Source organism: Falco rusticolus, chromosome Z (assembly GCF_015220075.1).
Source record: "Falco rusticolus isolate bFalRus1 chromosome Z, bFalRus1.pri, whole genome shotgun sequence".
NCBI classification, from domain to species: Eukaryota; Metazoa; Chordata; class Aves; order Falconiformes; family Falconidae; genus Falco; species Falco rusticolus.
In genome coordinates this window covers 73,647,472-73,666,006 of record NC_051210.1, presented here as the reverse complement: position 1 = coordinate 73,666,006, position 18,535 = coordinate 73,647,472, and the positions used below count along the sequence as shown (strand labels likewise).

General features: G+C 42.7%; 1 protein-coding gene across 14 annotated transcripts in view; it reads left to right on the top strand.

Annotated features, from left to right (window-relative positions):
• UNC13B (unc-13 homolog B) overlaps nucleotides 1-18,535 on the top strand; it is a 215,155-nt gene that overhangs the window by 102,329 nt on the left and 94,291 nt on the right. The window lies entirely within an intron of this gene.

Sequence of the window (18,535 nt, the reverse complement as noted above, 5' to 3'; positions counted from 1 at the left end):
AAGGAAGTGGTGGATAAAAGTTGATATTGGTATAGGTAAGAGATTGGAGGGGAAGTATCATTCACAGCAAGGCTGGCTCATGAGGAGGTAGGAGGTATTTGAGCAGATGGGAGGATAGTGGCATTTCCACAGCTAAGTCATAGGCCTCTTCAAAATCCCACCCCACAATGTGAAAAGACTTTGTTTTGAAATATGCAGTGAGTTGTCTTGAACAAGATCAGGGAATGTGCACAGCTCACATTCAGTGCCTTTGGTGTTGAAGACAGAGAAAGAGCATTTGGGAGGGAGGTGGGTGCATGTGTTCGGTGCATGAAGAAGGGGACAGGATGAAGGGAGCATTTGTGGAAAGGAGGATGTGAACGTGGATCAGCTGGCCAGGAATATTTTATTATCCGCAGTGTGTTGGATGCCCCTGGAGCAGCTTGTAGGGCAAATAAATAGTGCCTTTCATTCAGGCACCTCTTGCAGGATGAGTGCCTGCTGCTGCTCACTCCCAGGAGAGAAGTGTCTGTACAACGTGAGTGGATCTGATTCTGTGCACAGCACTTCTGCAGTCATTCTTTTATGTAACAATGTGACTTTTATTTTTGGGAAATGCGAGATCAACGGGTGTTCAATCCCCCACACTTGTAGCAGAACTGGTATTAGTCTTCCTTGGAAACTGGATACGATTCATTTCAGTGAGGGCATCGTTGAATCTTGCGGGTTAGTCTGGGGGTGAACAGAAGATATAAAAATAAACATCTATATCAGAGTTGGGCAAAGAATCTTCTTGGAGCTGGTTAATTATGTTGAGTCCTGGACTTTTTTCCCCAGCCCCCCTGCTCCGTAGCCCTGCAGGATGACAGGAGTCGGGCACAGTGCTTTTCCAGCACAGATCAGCTAGCTGCACTGTACTGCCTGCTCTTGCAATGCCAAAGCAGTGTGTTTTGTCTTTAGTCAGATTGGCTCCATCAGTTCGTATTTTCTTCTGAATGGATAATAAAGTGGAGAATCATTTTGAGGCGAGGAGTGTTGGTGCGTGAGTGAGGCAGGGAGGCTGCGTGTGTGAGGAGCTAGGCAGTAAGCAGCTGACGAGGAGGAGTAAAGTAGCAATAGCTGCACAGCTTTCTCTCTGCCTCTGAAGTACAATATTTTCTGTTGAGTCACAACTGAAGAGAAGGATGAAGTTTTAACTGTACTTGGTACTGCCTGTGAAAGGGAAGAGATGCACTGTGCTGGTGAACTGAATAACGTCTGTTGAGGGATACTCCTGGAAGCTGACAGGACTTCTGCTTTTTTGGCTCTTGCATTCACCGGCTTCTGCTGTTTTTTGCTTTTTGGATTTTTAGTAGCTGTTTTGCCTTTTTTTTTAATTATTTTTTTTTTTTTTACCCCTTCAAAACATGCCTTCAACTTTATGTGATTTCTCATCCTAGTGCTGCTGTGGAGCAGGATACTCTCAGTGCCTTTAACGTTGCTTTCCTTGATACCTGAGATGGGACACCAACAATATGTTGATAATCTCCATAGTGAAAGTTCATTATATGGTGTACCTTTAACAAGATTAGGAATTCTTCAGGACTTGTCTTTTCTATGAGAACAAGCTATTGTATTCTGTAGTTTTCTATTAATTCTATATATTTGCTTTACATTTTAACCTTTTATTTTGAAGGAGCAAGGTAAGTGAATGATTGGAATAAATGAACTGCTGGGTATAAACTGCAAGTAGACAGCAACCAAGGAGAATAGGTCTTTATTTTTACAGTGGGCTTGTGTGTGTGTGTGTTTACTTCAGCAATACAATAGCTCTATTGGAAGCTGACTGGATTTAAACATGTGCTTTCTAAAAACAATTTACTCTTAGTATGTTCATTTGTATGCTCTATTTCTTAGGCTTTGTATTCACCCGTTAGACACTAATTGTATATGTCTTATTGCTAGTATAATTGAGGTTTTGTCTGCTTACTTCTCATACTTCTCTGTTAAAAGGTTTTGTATCTCGGCTGGAATTTGACATCAAAATCACTATGTGAAGAAGAGTTAAAGGGAAAGGGATTTGGGGATAATTTAAATTTAAACACTTGAAAAGCAAATAGTTTGAGGTAATTAAATTACTGGTTTGATTCTTCCTTAAGTGTCACATAAAATAGGCATGCTTTTAACCCAGAGTATTTATTGGCCTGATTCCCTGTACTGGGAAGCTTGTGAGTTGATGAGATGAGATGAAATGACTGGCGTGCAGGAGTGGTGAGGGTGCTGTACAAGCTCGTGAATCAGACCAGATGGTGTGACTTTCAGATATCTTTTCAGTTTTCACTCCTTTTATATGGGCAGCTTTCTTTTGCTAATGGAGCAAGCCTTTGAGGGATAAACATCAAGACTAAATACAGAATGCTAAGGTCTTCTGTCCTCAAGATGAAAAGGAGAAAGCTTATAGAAGTAAAGCTGCAGGGTTAGCCCAGAAGGATTTTTGTTGCCAAGTGCGCTGCAGTTTAGCAGCATGAGCTGGAAAACCCTAATTATTCCATCAGCTGCCTACACTGCCGTCACCCAGCCTGGCTGAACACTGCTTGAGCTGCCTGCTCTAAAGGAGTGCAGGACAGGTCAGGAACAGTGAGCAAGATCATGTAGCACCAGTCTGCACCGCAGCTGTGCTGGCACTGCCCTGACAACAGAAGTTAGATCTCCTAACCCGTCACCTTGTCTTGGTGAGTGCTACCTGTCCCTCCCCTGCCTGAGTGTCCCTGTGAGCTGAGGCAGCATTACCTGAAAAATCAGCCCCAGACCTCCTCTGCGAGTAATCAGTTTTGAGAAAATTCTTAGGGATGAGTGTTTCCTGGTGGTTCTTGTGAGAAATGCAGTGCTTGAAGAGTTCCCTGTTTTTCTTCAACACTGGGTTGTAAATTGAATTACAAGTAGAGGAAAGGTTCAGCATGTTCTGTTTCTGGTAGCCTAAGCAGAGCTCTTAGCATCCTTCAGTGTTTTCATAATGATGCGTGGAAATCAGAAGTACTGGTAGTGCTGTCTGCTCTCTGGTTAGAGGTAGCTGAATAATCAGAAACCTTTCCCTAAAGCCTAGCAGATATTTCTACAGTTCTGATCCCAAGGCAGGCCAGCTCTCCAGTACTGTGTTTCAGTTCTTGGTACTGTTCCCTTTAAACAAAAGTTGGTTCTTGCTTCTGGCTCATCTGTTCGATGTAATACTTGGTCCTTAGGATCCTGATTTGGGAAAAATCTGTTCTAAGGAACAACTTGTCCTTTAGTTTGTCATGGGTCTTCCATTTAATGATTGATCAGCTGTGTACACACACGCACACACATATCCCCCCCCCATGCTGTGGTAAAAAGGGGGCTATTGAGCTTAACTGTTTCTTACTTTGCTCTTAAACTGCTGATTGCTGCTGCTCAGGTTTTGTATTTGCTACTGAGGAGTGAAGTAACTTATATAAGAAGGATAGAAGCAGGTGTGGGTTATTTGGGTTTTTTTGGTTTGGTTTTTTTTTTTTGGTTTGTTGATGTGGTGTTTTTTTCGTTGGTTGGTTTTTTTTTTTTTTTTGGTAGTCAATTATTCTTTTCGCCTTTTTCTGAGCACAGGAGAGTCTCAGAACTAGGTAGATGCCTTAGACTTAGCTTGCTGCCAGCTAGGCATGAGTCTTGCACTTCCACAGTCAGCAGCTTTCAGCCTGTGCCTCCCTCTGCACTCGGGGACAACCCTTATTTCTGTCTCTGGGTGCCGCCTTTTCTTGGCAGCCAGGTAATGACAGACCTCATTTGTTATTGCAACCGGTGCATCGCTGTGCCAGCCGCTGCTACTTTTAGCTTGCAGAAAAAGCTGTGATAAAAGGATGTGGCTGCAGAGGGAATAAGCACCTCTTGAAGAATGGCAGGGCTGGCTGCTGCTGAGGCTCTCTGAGGGCTCCCAAGACAGCTGGACTTAAAAGACCTGAACATCTCGGTGCCTCTCCATCTGTGCTCACAGAAGTGATGCTGGGTGGATGACCGACGTTAGTCCCATTTTACAGAAGGCTGAGACACACTTAGCACCACTTTTGTGGTGTCCCCTGTGTCTGTAGGCGGTATTAACGAGTTAAGGCAGCGTGTGCTATCTCCTTGCTCTACTACATAGTGATACTCTTTAATTACATTAATTTAATTTCATGCTGTTTTGCAACAGATTTTTTTACACTGGTGAATGCACTCACAACACTTGGGTGGGTGTTTTGCCCTCACACTTAGAGATTTTTACTGTTCCTTCACTTTATAGCTACACTGATAACTTGCTGGTACAGCAAAATATTATTCAGAGGTGTTTTTTGCCTCAGTTGAACGACCTGGTGTAAAAGGTAAGAAGTAAATGTGATGTGGGAGGTGCAGAACTGTGTAATTCATTCAGCCACTATGCAGTGTTCACTGGGTCAGTTTTTCACCATGGGGGGGTGACTGGCTGAACCTGACCTTTTGTCACATCTATCAAACTGCTTTGGAAAGATCTGAAGTGTGTTTTTTCTAAAATGTGACAGGTGGGAAGGCTGGCTGTCGTTGATGTCTGCATTGAAGTGTTCTGACACAGTTTTTGCTCAGCTTTATTGAAACAGACCTGTGGGTACAGATGAAACCAGGAAAACATCATTGGAAGTGCTTAAAAATTTCAGAAGGCTCTAAAAGCCAGGGGTGTGTGGGAGGGGTGGGGAATGTGGTTGTGAAACCACACAGTAATTCCTGGGCCAGAACCTAGGTTGAGGCACGTCTGCAAAGGAACCATGAAAGGATTACTGAGGGACTGTGAAATAGTTTCTTTGTTCACATTGTTTTGTTTTTAAAATCACTTTCATCCTTTTGTAGCTACCATCTATTCAATGGTATGGATGTGTTTCCTCTTTAACCTCCTGTGAAGTGCCATGTGTCTCTTCTGCACCTTAATTTTAGCTGAAATGTCCTGAGGTGAACAGGTTTTTCAAAAGTAGGTTGTGTTCTTCAGTCCTGCTGCTCTTTGCCCAGGATTGCTCAGTTTAGTACCTTCTTGTTCTGATCATTCATGCCAGGACTGAAAAGAGCTTGTGTTAATTATCGGGAGAAGGTTTGAAAAGAGGCACATTCTCAGAAGCAAGCAATAATGCCATGTTTAGGTATGATCCAACCCCAAATTAAATCTAATTATGTTAATTAGAAAATTGCATGCTCACCTCCAGAAGTCATACATCAGCAAAGCTGGCAGTAACCCTTCATATCTCTGTTAAGCCTTGTTGTTAGGATTCTTTCAGCAATTAACGTGTTTAAAAATGCTGTAATATTCCCAGGAGGAGTCGATGTTTCAGCATGCAGAGTGCTGGGGCGATGTTGCTATGGCAGCCTTAGCCATGATTTCTCTATCTTGTTAATGCCAAAACCTTTCTTTTCCCAGAATGTCCTGCATTTTAGTTATTGATATTCTTCATGTTTAAATGGTTCTTTGTAATGTAGAAAGACCATTTCTCAGTCATTTCGTCGCTTTTCCTAATGTAATTGCTAGGGCAGGTAGTGCAATACCACTTTGTGTGGACTGTAAATATAATCTAATTTAAATTACTTCACTTAGTGGTGGCATGAGTTGATAGCCAGAGAGGCTGCCGTGAATTTTTTTTTAATCATAGTTAACTGTTTTTATAGCTCTTTGCTGGTGACTCTGAACATCACATCTACCCTGGGGTACCAACACCTTCTCACATGATGGTGTGGGGTAAAGGTGTCTCAGTATTTCCCTTAGTGTGGTGAAAACTAGACAACCAGTTAAAAGGCTTGTCAGGCATTGGAACAGGCTGTGCAGGGAAGTGGTTGGGTCACCATCCCTGGAGGTATTTGAAAGATGTATAGGTGTGGCGCGTAGGGACATGGTTTACTGAAGGACTGGCATTGTTAGGTTACCAGTGGGATCTGATATCTTAAAGATCTTTTCCAACCTAAAAGATTCTATCATTCTGTAAGATAAACCTACATCATTTCAGCAGAGGTTTAGTGGACATAGGGGTTGTGCTCTACCTGCTGTTCTTCCACTCAGCTGCAGCCAGCTCACCGCTGTGCGTGGCAGTGCTGAGGGCACCGCCGTGCTGCCTGGTTTTGAACCATCCGGTGGCTCACAGAAGTGAAGATGCTGCTCAAGAGGGGGTTGCAGCCAGCTGTCCCGGCTTTGGTGAGAGCCTGACCTTCCCCAGAGTGCTGTAAGTGTAAAGTATGACTGATTCCTAGCTGATGAGCAGAGGTCTCATAACTGCATTTTATCCCTTCATGGGATTTCTCATGTTCTTTTTTCTTACGGTGCTGGTATGCCGTGCTTTTGCTCCTGTTGTCATGGCAAATCCGTTTATCAAGAGGAATATTCATGTATGCAAGGATGTTTCAGAAGTTTGCTCAGTGACAAGGTAATAAGCTGTGCAGTGTTTGTGGCAGTTCACCTGTTTCCCCTGTCTAAAATATTAGTATGTTAACTTTGTCCTCATGGGAATAGCAAAACAACCCTAATACCCCCAAGTAAAGCCAGCTATGTCTTCTTCCTGCTTAGCCTGAGCCTGGCTTCCTTTTGGGAAGTTGGGGAATGTAGAAATGATGGTACCCGTGCATGCTGCGCTTCAGTCTGCGCATGCAGAGACAGCTGTGCTGAGCCGAGCGTGGAGTTCTCCTGGAGAGAAAAGCCTGCTAAAAAAGCAGTCAGAATAAAGCTTGTGTAGTCATTGAGGGCTTGCGGGATCTGGCAGGATACCAGGATGCAAATATGCTTTCTTTAAAGACTTGTTTTCTTGTTACGTGTTAATGTGACTCCTGGAGTGATTCTGGAAGAGAAAAAGACTGCAGGAAGGGTTTGCATCCAGATTAGATTCCCTGCCCCCCCGCTGAACCTGCATTCACTTGCATGGTCACTTTGCCTGTCTGTGCCACAAGGAAGCATGACCCTAACACACAAACAACATTAGAGGAATAGGAGATATTTACAGGGGACAAGTGAGTGCAGAGTACCTATTCTGGAGCCATGGAGGGGAACAGGAGCACACGCATGACCCTGGGTGGAGCAGAGGAATGAAGGACCCTAGCAGGAGGTGCAGATGCCCTGTGGGGCCAGCAGATACCCAGAGCTCCAGGTCAGAGCATGGGTCTGGGATGGCAGAAGGCAGGGAATGGAGGAACGAAGCCTGTGGGAGAGGTGCAGAGGGCGATTCTCTTACCTGCTTCTTGGCATTCTTTTAAATGGGCAATGATTTGCTTTTTGGTGGAAACTGAGATTTCCAGTCACTTCCACCCACTGTAGGGAAAGGCAGAGAGGCTTCCATCTGAGCCAGAGCTGCTGTCCTCGTGTTCTGCTCTGGCCTTGTTCCCAGCATGGGAGGAAACAGCTTTTGTCCCTCTTGTGGCAAACTGGAAAGATATTGCTGGTATTTGAAATAAATGATTTTTTTTTTTTTTTACTTAAGTATTTCTGCATATCTATATATACTTATACATAAATACATATACCACAAACACTATATAAATATATAAAAATGACAGCTTTGTAGCATTTGCACTGAGCTGCCTGCTTTGGAATGGCTGCAGTCCTGCAAGTGCAGTAGGAAAAAGTGTTCTTTGTGACAAACTGCTGCTGTTAAGTGCTGCGGCAGATAAAGGAGAGTGAACTCTGGCCTGAACCGATTTCTTTTTTAAATTAAAATGATCATTAATCCCTCCTGATGCCTCGAAAGTTGCATGTGGAAGGAAGCATGATGAGCTTTCTGAGGAAATCCTTGCACAAGCACGTGTAGTCTTTTCTTCTTTTCTCCTAGTACTTGGGGTTTGATATGCTAGGAAATATTTGAAATGAGCATCCGTGTGTGCTGCCCTCAAGCAGCATGTGTGAAGCCACAGCTGTAGAACCCTTCTTCTTGGGTGCCATTGAATTCAGGTACTGTCTCTCTAAGGATTCACATCTTAATATTGATATAAAAGTGTTTTTCTGGTGTTAAACACCAGTTAGCCACTCAAATGAAAGGTAAACTGTGTAAGTGGTGGAAAAAGAGAGCCTAAGCAAATACTTCTTGGGTCAACCTTGTTCCATGAGGGAATAGTTAGATAAGAAAGACATTAAAAAAAAAGCCTAATCTTTATGGACCGATGGCCTGAAAATTCTGTAAAATTAAAACTTATTTTCTTTAAGAAGCTGATAATCAGGCTAAGAGGGAATTTGTTTATACTACAGATTTAGCTTACAAATACAAACAAATAGGCAGGTATTGCCTTTGGTATGGAAGTTCAACTGAGATGCTGGATGATGTGGCTTAAACCTGAAGCACAGATGCAGCCTCTGCTATGGCATATTAATTAGCTCTGATTATAGAGACTGGTATTTGCAAATGATGCTTCCTGCAGATCAAAATCCACTCTCTCCTTTCCCTGCCCCGAGAATGAAACAAAAACATAAACAAGGTATTCACCAGGGTGAAAACGCTCACTGGCAGAAAAATGCTGGTGGTAGCGCCAGTGGCTGTCAGGTAGAGCTGGAGGATGTGCTGGGGGGGATTCTGCACTGCAGCGGCTTGGGGTCAGCGCACATGTGGAAACCGTGAGTTAATGCTTTGGAAATGGGCATCATTGTATGATGCCTGAAAGAGGCACCAGACAAGAGCTTCTGTGAGCTCTGGAGCTGGCCCTTGCGTGCTAAAAATGCTCAGAGTCCATTGGGCTGGACCTTAGATCAAAGCTTTAATTCAGAGCAAACAGACCTACTGTAGTGTTCGGTCCTCTGCTTAGCATGACAGCATGAAATATTTGGGCTCAGCACCTGGTCCAGCGTTCTCCATTGAGTGCTGCCAGGATGACATGTGGCCTCACTGCAGAAGACTTGGGGGCTGGAAAGACTATGTTAGGAGAGCCAATGTTACTAGACCTCAAGGAAGGTGTGAACGGAGCAGCAAAAAAGGTCTTGGTATGAACTGTTAACACATTAGCCTTAAAACAGCTAAACCAAAACCAAGGTTAGAAAATGTGTTTCTATTCCTTTCGACATGGCAGAAAACCATCCTGCGCAAAGCTGGATGCACTTGGGAAAATTTGTTAGGCTGAAAGTTACGTGTGACAATTCTGTTTGTGCATTGCGGAGCTTAAAAAATTATTTTTTTTTTTTTAGAAACAGGTAATCATAAAAATGAAAGGCAGTTAGTATAGGTCTTAAAGCAATCAAGAATGTGGAAAAGAATATGTCTTTCAGCAGCAGGTCCAAATTGAATTGTCAACAGTATTGGTGTTCTCCAGACACCTTGACTCCAGGAGGACCTCTGTATGGGTCTCCATCTGCCTTCCTCTCTGGAGGAAAAAGCTGATTGTATGGTGCTTAGTAAGTACAGCAGTGAAGACACATGAAGATTTCAATTAGTTAACCAGAGTATTTTTTTTTTTAAATTTTGCTCTTTACAGGGGGGATTTAAATTGGGAAAATGATCCACTGCAAAATCTTGAGGGTTGGAGCCGAAGTGACGTGCAGAATCTTCATGCTGTCAGCTCAACCTGTTCGTACATATGCTGAGTGTGGCATATTTAACTGCAGGTTAGCTTGGGAGCTTGTAAGCTTTGAGGTTTTGTTTTTCTTTAGTGTTTGGTAGCAAAATATTAAGATAAAAATACTAAAATAGCAAAAAGGTTTTACACTTAAAATCTGTCATCCAGTCTTCCTGCCACTTTACATCACTTCGTGTAATTCCTGTGGGACAGCTGGTACTGTGCCAAGTTAATCTTGATTTCTGCTTTGGTTTAAAGCAAGAAAGGATGAAGATTGCAGACTTGAAAGGAAAGGAAATGTGCAGGGATAGAATCCCTAACAATTGTCAGAATTCTGTATTCAGAGGGGTAATTAAATCACACAGTACACCAGTGCCAGGAGCTCAGCTTGAAATAATTTGCAAACCTGGTAGAAAAAGGGGATGGCCACAGAATTGCTGTTATAGTCTTTTTGTCTTTTCTTGTCTTGTCTTTTTTTTTTTTTTACTTTTTTTTTTTTTTTTTTTTTTTTACTTTCTTGGATAGAAGAGGGAGTGAGGCGCACTTATTTTGACAAAGAAGGACCTGATCTGGGGAGCAGGCCAAAACCAAGATGATGTCTGTACACTTTAAATAGCACATCCTCTTTCTGTTTGCTTTTATATGTATGCTGGGATTTTTATTCTGCTGGTTAAGTTTGGCTATATCTGTCTGAACAAAACTGTAATGTTTTTTTCCCCTCTTTTGGTAGCTGCTTCGTGACAGAATAAAAACTGGATGTGAGTTGTGCATTGTGAAGTGATTGATGTGTGCTTGTGCAGCTTGTAGCACTATGAGAAACACAGGTGCAGCTGCTGATGATGTTTGCTAGAAGTAGATTGAAAAAGCAAGAAAATGAAATTGTGCTTCTGCACAGAAAACCTGTTGTAAAACTGTGGGGCAGGAAGCAATTCCGGAAGCACAAACTCCATTTGTTTCTGCGGGACAAAATGAAGAGGCTTCTTCAAGGCCAGGTAGATGAGAACCCAAACCATGCTCATCACTGCCAGCTCTCCCCGTTGGAGATTGAAACAGACATGTTTGTTTGTGGAATAAAGAGGAGCTCTGCAAGCACTGAATTTTCCACTGCTGGAGGGGACTTTCATCAGGATGGAGGATGTGATTCCAAGGGAGCGAGTGAAGTGTGTGTTGGTGAGGTGGAACTGAACTGGGATGGCTATGTAAAAATACCGTGCTCGGTTCAACAGAACAAGAAGGACTTTCAGGGAAATTCTTCTGATGGTTCAATGCAGACCTCTTCTGAAAGAAAGGGCAGAGTGTCTGAGGGTCAGGACCTTTCTTCCCTGAGTGTTACCATGAGCTGGAGAGAGGTAGCTGAAAGGCAAGGATGCTTTCCCCAGGAAAAGCCTGCTTCCTACAAGAGCCGTAGAAGGCAATCAAGAGATCGCTCAGCTGATGTGGTTGATTATATTGTTAAGGAGCTCCAGGGAATAAGTCGCATCCAGACAGAGATTGCAGAGCTCCGGCAGCACCTCACCTTGATAAAAGGCTCTGTGGATGAAGTCTCCAGCTGTGTGGATACGGTCTTGAGTGAGATAGAAGGCCTGCAAGGTGGTTCCACTGGCAAAACCCAGGGTACACATGCCCGAGAGCCAAGCAGGGAGGTACACAAGGAAGAACCAGTACTGTATTTTTATGGCATTCCAGAAAAAGACGGGGAAAACACAGTAGAGCTTATCTGCAGCTTCTTGTCTGAATATCACTGTTTCAATGGTATCCAGTGCAGTAAGTATATAAAAGATGCTTACAGATCAGATATTGGTACAGGCAAGCCATTAATGCCAAGACCAGCAGTTGTGAAACTTGTCAATTCTGAACAGAGGGACTTCATTTTACAGAAGTCTATCCTTCTGCAAAGCTCAGGGGTCCGGATTGCTACCAGTGAAGAGCAAAAGCGGCAGAATGGCCAGAGAGGGCACAAAACAGATTCAGTCTCTTTGCAGTCTGGTGTTAAGAAAAATCATCGCAACTCAGCGAGTCCTGATGCAGCTCAGAGAACTGATGCAGTTGGACACCTTCAAATGGATTCATGTCAGGTTAAGTGTAAAAACACAAGCAGGAAAACACAGTGCATAGTGGAGAGACTTGATTTTGTGCAGAAGTCAGCCTTGACTAAGAAAAGCAACTCGATACCTGAAACTGGGAAGGAATCACAAACAATAACCTGCAGTGAACAGCCTTCAGGTGACAGTGACACTCACCAGGCCTTTCATGAACCTCCACAAAATCCACAGGTGACCAATTTGGCCAAATTGGGTGATGGAGATTACTGCTGCTCATCTGACTCTTTGGGCCGTGGAAGCCAGAAGTGTGCTTCAAGCAATGGTAGTGAGCGCAAGCGTGACACTGAAAGCATCACTGAGAATTGTTCTTCCCTTCTAGATAAAGATGAGGGAATAACTGCAGAAGAAGTTGAAACAGACTGTGATACCCCATGCAAATTTACCAGTGCGGAGAAAGCTGATACTCAAAGAGAAGACATTTCTAGTGGGGTCACAACCATTAGCTACGATCATACAACAGATGAAATGGCTGATAGTAGTGATAGCTTGAAAGATATGATCCAAATGGACCTGAATGACCAAGATCCAACTGATCAGGTCTTTAGGGATGTCCTGGAAAATTCCCAGTATTTCCTTGACCATTCCCGGGATAACATTGATCTTGTAGACATGAAGTTCTACACTAATAAGCTTGGGAAAGCTATTAATCACTTCAGGTCTGCTCTGCAAGTGGTGTTTCACAAACTGGAGACAAGCGATTCTGAAATCCTTTTGGAAAATGATAGTGGCTTGCAGATGGATGATGACAATACACCTGTGCTGACCAGTTCAGGTATGTGTGGCAGCTCTGACAACTTCGCAGAAACCCCTCCTAGTCAGTCCTCTGAGAGCCAGGCAAACACAACTGTCAACAGTGAAGCATCTGCTCAGGTGCAGTTTGCCTCTTCCGTTCTTTCCTCTGTTCCACATGAGCCTCCTGTTCCCAGTTTGATGCCATCATCTGACTGTGAAATCCTCGCTGGGCAGCGCTCACCTCCTGAGGAGCTCGGAGCAGATATGAACTCTCTACCTGAGCCAGCAAAGGAGTGCAGACCCATGAGCCTTGACAAAGTGTGCGCAGAAACCATCTACCTGAACAAATGCATCAACAATTTCAAAAATGTGCTGAGGGAAAAGAGGCAAATGCGTAGGAGACTCTTAAAAGAATTAGCACAGGAAGGAAACTGGATTTCTGCTGAGGAGACAAATTCAGGTAAACCAAAAAAATACTTTTAAAGAGATGTCAAAATCTAATATTTGTGCAGCCAGTAGGCAACACCATACTCTCTGGGTGAACAGTTTATTAGAGGTTGTGAGCAAATAATTAAAAAGGCAAGGACGTATGGTATACAACAGCGCTGACCAAAAAAAGCCCTAAAATTTATTGTGTAGCACACTCTAGGTTATGTAAGTTAGTAAGCTGAAAACTCAGAAATTAAGAAATGTAAGTTAGTAAGCTTCACCTCTTTTTTTTTTTTTCTTTTTTTTTCTTTTTTTTTTTTTCCCCAGAGAGAGGGAGATTTGCAGTGCATCTTCAAAATAGCAGGTGTTAGGGTTTTTCGTCATAATTCGTGACTTGGTTTCTTTTTAAATATAATAGTTAAGACATGTGATAACAAAGTGTGCATTTGAGCTAAAAGTAGCCAGATTTACAGTTTGGGGAATTGAATGGATCCAGACTTCAAGTGGCTCCATCACGAAGTGGGAGTTCTCAGTGTTTAATCACTGCTAGATGTTATCCTAGTAGAGACCTTTAAAAATAAAAATAAAATTAAAAAAAAATATTGAGACCTGTGCTTTGGTATTGTTTCCATGACTTGTCTGTGAGATGGGAAATTTTGCACTTCTGTGGAGCTACATCCCTTATTGCCAGCGCAGATAATGAAGTGTTTGACCACAGCAGATGTGAGCTGATACAGTGGTGGAGCAGTGCCGGATAACACATGCCTAAGGATGTGAGAGGTAGAAGTGACCAACATGTTTTGATGGGCTTTGATTTGGTAGAACGAAACCTAACCTTGAAATGTAGGTTCATCTGCCCCCTCCCTCACCAGGTGGTGAGAAAACTTCGGTGATGTCGTCTCTGTCCAAACCACTACACAGTTAAGGGAAGAGGCTTTGTATCAAGAGTGGAAGATACTAGAAGTACAGCTTGAAATCTTCACATCCTTATTGTGAACCTCCTTGTATCAAGTATTTTGTTCACTTTTCTCCTTGCAGTTGTGAAAGCTAGTCGGAATAATCAGAGAGCTCTTTTTCCCATTGAAAAGAGTTTATTTGCTCCAAGTGTCTTTTCCAGTGACTGCTTTTGCTGTGAAGAAACAATCTGTCAATCTGTGTCTGACTTCTGTACCAGTGACCTTCTCAGTTATGCAGATCACAAAGCTTGTAACCAGCTCTTCACTTACTTTGAGGTCCTTAGTGTGGAGTTCAGACAAACAATAGGTTTTTAATGAGGGAAACACTAGGATTTGTTAGCAGGCTCGGCACAGCTACATATGTATTTTTGTGCTTCAAGGGAATGTTTAGATTATTAAAGTATAGATCATACAGATGAAGCTGATTTTTAATTTTTGTTATTATTATTCAGAAAGCTATTTTTATTTTCTGTTAATTATTTTCTTTTTTTTCTCCCCTCGTTTTTGCGTACTGCTCAAGTCCTGGACATATGTCCTAATTTTAGGACCCAAGGGAACAGACAGCGGTTTGGATTAGCATTTGCCACAGAGCAGCAAAAGTACTGAAGTAACCTATTTTTGAATGTGAGAGGAGGCTGCTCATCTTAGCAGAATTTGAGCAGTACAGGCATGTTCACGGAGTGAGAAGCAGCCAAACCAGTTAAGGCGGGGGAGGATCACAGCTGGACTTCAGTACCTTAGTTCTGACTCTGGGGTGGATTGACATTCCTGAGCCTCCCTGGCTCAGCTCTCCTGAACATCATCTAGTGACATGACAAAGAGTTGATGCTTGTTGGAAACCCATGTAAAGGCATATCTATATGGTATATATGACAATTGAAGTTATAAGTATGGGATGAAATCATGATGCTCTGAGAGACAGGAGGAGTCTAAAGGAGTCAAGAGTAGTGGAAAACACGGGATAAGGGATGAGAAAAGGGAGAGAACTTTGGGGAAAAAAACCCCAAACTGGAGGAGACATCAGAAAGCAAAGCACCCCAGACGATCAGAGCAAGGCAGAGGCGCTGTGAAGGGAAGAACATGCCTGTCCAGAGTGGAGGTCAAGGGACCTAATCAAAGCAGCAGTGCTCACGCAGCACAGAGCACGTGGGCAAGGAAGCAGTGGGTGAATAACCACTTGGCAGTAGCCAGAGTGAGAAAAGGGGATGACAGTGCTGCCAAGGGCTGTAGAGCACAGTAAACTTAACCATGTAATATGCCAGTTCGAAATAGGATCGTTTTGGCATGCATTTTCCAAGAAAGTGAAGCAACTGTTTCATGTGCTTCTTCACTGTACTCAAAAGAAGTTTGAGCCAAGCTCTTGTTTTCTTCCTTTGGAAAAAAGCATCATACACTGAATGCAATGAGAGGTTGTTGGTTTGCTTTTTTTTCCCAGCTGCAGATGAGTGTTTATGTCTTTACTTTAAAAATATGATTTGTTCTTAATAGGCTTTTTAGGTTCCTGAGTTGGGTTCACTGAAAACCCAGTTCTGCCTGCTGGCTTTTTGATTCTGAGCCTGAACTGGTGTATTACTCATGCCTCCTTAAAAGTTCAGTTCAAGGTATGTTATTAAATGTGTTTGGCAGCAGTCTGCGGCAAAGGAATGGATAATAACTTAGGAGGTGTTGGTAAATCTGTGTGTTTTGGTGAATCAGAGATGATGCACTGGCATAAAGGTTTATTTATAGTTGTACACAGATGCAAATTACCAGCACAAATTAGAATTTGGCAGATGTGTGTAAGTAATTGTTGTTATATTGTTGAACAAAAAATTCTTCAATTTGAAGTCAAAAGAGAAAAAATAAAATAATCCCTGAAAATCTGAGCAAGCTTTTAAAGTTTTAATTTGGGGGGGGAGGGGGCAAGAGTAAGTGAATTTGAAGACAGTTTGACTTTGTGTATGTTTAAATAAAGCCTTAAAATGGCAGAGATTTTTGTAGATGTAAATTGACTCCTCAAAAGTAGAATAGTGAAAGAATTCTGTGATGAGGGTTTAACCAATTTAGTCACTATTGATGATGCTGTGAGCACACCTGTTATAATGAGACATGATCAGAAGATTTTAAATCTTTGTCTGCAGCTTCTCAGAGCTTTGTCAAACTTATTGGCCTGAAACGGTCCCTAACAGCTTTAAACTGAAGGGGCTCAGAAATCAAAAGATAAATATGGAATTTAAGCCAAAATAATCCTTTTTTTTTTTCCCCCAAATGAATCTAATGCAAGACTTATTGCTTTGTGTTTGTATAAAAATAAGCTTGACCTACATTTGAGAAGCTCTAGTGCCCTCAGGCCTTAAAATTTGGCAGTGCTAGTCTGTGTCAAAGATTTTCTGTGGAAAATCAACCCGAAATGAGTGGAGTGAATAAGCTTTTGAAAAAGGTGTAGTTTGCGTATGCTCACTGATGGCTTGCTACAGTTGAGCTGTTGTGCTGCCCGAGACTCCATCTGTCCTCAGTGTTTTCCAGCTGGGAGCTAAAGCAGGGCTTTTCCTCTTGGCGTGACTGAGAGCCCTGGCAGGCCTGGGAGGGGACATCAGTCCAGGTCTTCTGCATCTTCTGCCTTCAGAGACTTCACAGGAGACATCAGGAAAGAATCTGGTTCAAATAGGAGTGAAAAACCCAGGAATGAGGGAAGTCTAGATCTTCCTGGGAGACACTGAAACAACCCCAGGGACTGAGTCAGGAGAGATTGGGTTGGGTTTGAAGGCTTTGGGATGACCATGCACAAAGAAGGACAAAACCAGAGGTCTTGAAGAGGAATTGGGTCTGCCTAGGTGAGGTTTTGCTTAATAGAGCAAGACAGGCAGGAAGATGGGGTAGAAAATTACTTTAGATGGGGGACAGTCAGAAGTGCCTGTGCCCAAAAAAGCATGTTGTCATCTGAGGCTGGGATGGAACCCCAGGTTTCCTCAGGTTGTCCAGGTTGGCAGGTCTGTGCACAGCTGGCCACCAAAACACGGCATGCCTGCAGCACTGGCCATCGTGCAGAAGACACAGCGTCCTGCTGCTGCCGTTTTCTCCTTTGTTAGCTCCGAAGAAGCAGCCTGCAGGGTGGTCCGGAGGCTTTCCTCCCTGGTGAGGATCCACGCAGGCATGCCTTAAGGTGGAGAGAAGGGTTTTTATTTTAGCTACAACCCAGCACTTCGTTTGCCAAAGTTACTTGACTTCGCCTTAGTGATTGACTTAAAATAGCTTCTCTATTTTCCTGTCTTAGTGATTGCATGTGTGTAATTATACCCATATAGACAGTAACTTTGAAAACTATTTTAGCTTTTAAACCAATTTGAGTGGCCCTTGTTGCCATGAAGATATTCCTTCCCCTCCCTCTTTCATATGCAAATGAGTAATATGATTTTTCTGTGCAGATACAGAATTACCTGATTGGAAGACTTAAAAAAAAAAATACCATGTCTGCACCGGAAGTTTTGAGTGTGACTCTCATATAACTTTACTAGCCTTGAAATTGCCTTTCCATAAACATGAGATTTGGTGTAGGAGGCTTCTGGATATATATATTTTTTTTTTTCAGAGGAGAATTGCCTAGATTTATAACACCAGAAAATATCTCCCTGCATTATGGTATTTGCCAAAGCAAAATGTGTTCCATGGGAACGAGTAGTTTCCTCATAATGGGCAAAATGCACAGGGGGCAAGGAGAGGAGGAGGGGGGATGCTTCAGATGCAGGCAGTGGATGCAGTCTGGGGGGAAAAGAGGAACACATCTGTTCCTTTCTGTAATAAATACAGGTTCTCTTTCCAATATTATAAGTAGTAGCTCCCTTTCTGTATTAAGATTACTTAAAATTCTTGAGTTAATTAAACAGGAACTGAAACTCTAAAAATCAGCTCTCAAAAGCCTATGTTCTACTGCATGTGCAGTTATGGATGAAATTTGATTAGTTTAACTTGAGATTAATTAGTAGAGATTAATTAACTGCTATACATTGCAGGAAGCACATGGGAAAACTCTCCGCTGCACAAATGTTTTATCAACTTGCGGCAAATGTTTACCCCACTTTCTGAAATCATTTTACAGATCTCATGGCAGAAATCTGGTCTATTAACTTTTGTTCCTCTCCTTTTTTTGTGTGTTTGGTTTTTTTTTTTGTTTTTTTGTTTTCTCCACAGAAGGAGGTAGAGGGGAGCTCCAGGTTGTACGTTGTCCCTTGTAACCAGTATCTCTTTCTGAAACACTTGTTTGTGCATGCCTTGCTTTCATCTAGCCAGTTGCTCCTGTTGAGGCATTGAAGTTCAGTTTAGCATGTTACGGTTGTCAGAGGAATTGTTAACACCGTGTATGAGTTAAGAGTCTGTTCAGTGCATATTACCTTGTATGAAGAGGGAAAGATGAATGCTTAGACAGATCGCTTCCCTTCGGTGCTCTGTGGGGTATGTGTAATGTACACAGGCACCGCGTTAGCAGAGTACAAATTGTGTGTCTTGTCTTTTCCAGCCTTCTTCTTTATGAATCTTGTTTAAACCAAGTATTTCATCATTTTGCCTCAGTTGTATTACTTCATTCCATCTCTATCAGATTCATACACATAGAGCAATTGAAGTCAGAAATACTGCTGTGGGCTATAATACTGAGATTAAGCAAGACTATGGATGCTGGGAGGTGTCTGCTGCAGATCCTGTGCCTTTTTAGCTGGCTACAGGCTGCACTTCGCTTTGAGCTGGGCTGTGTACCCCATGGGAAGGGCAACACCTTTCCCTTAATACCTACAGCTATTGCAGCTCCACTCGTGGACCAGTTGTCTCTATTTATCACCCTGTGGGCAACAGGTGGCTCTTTCCTCC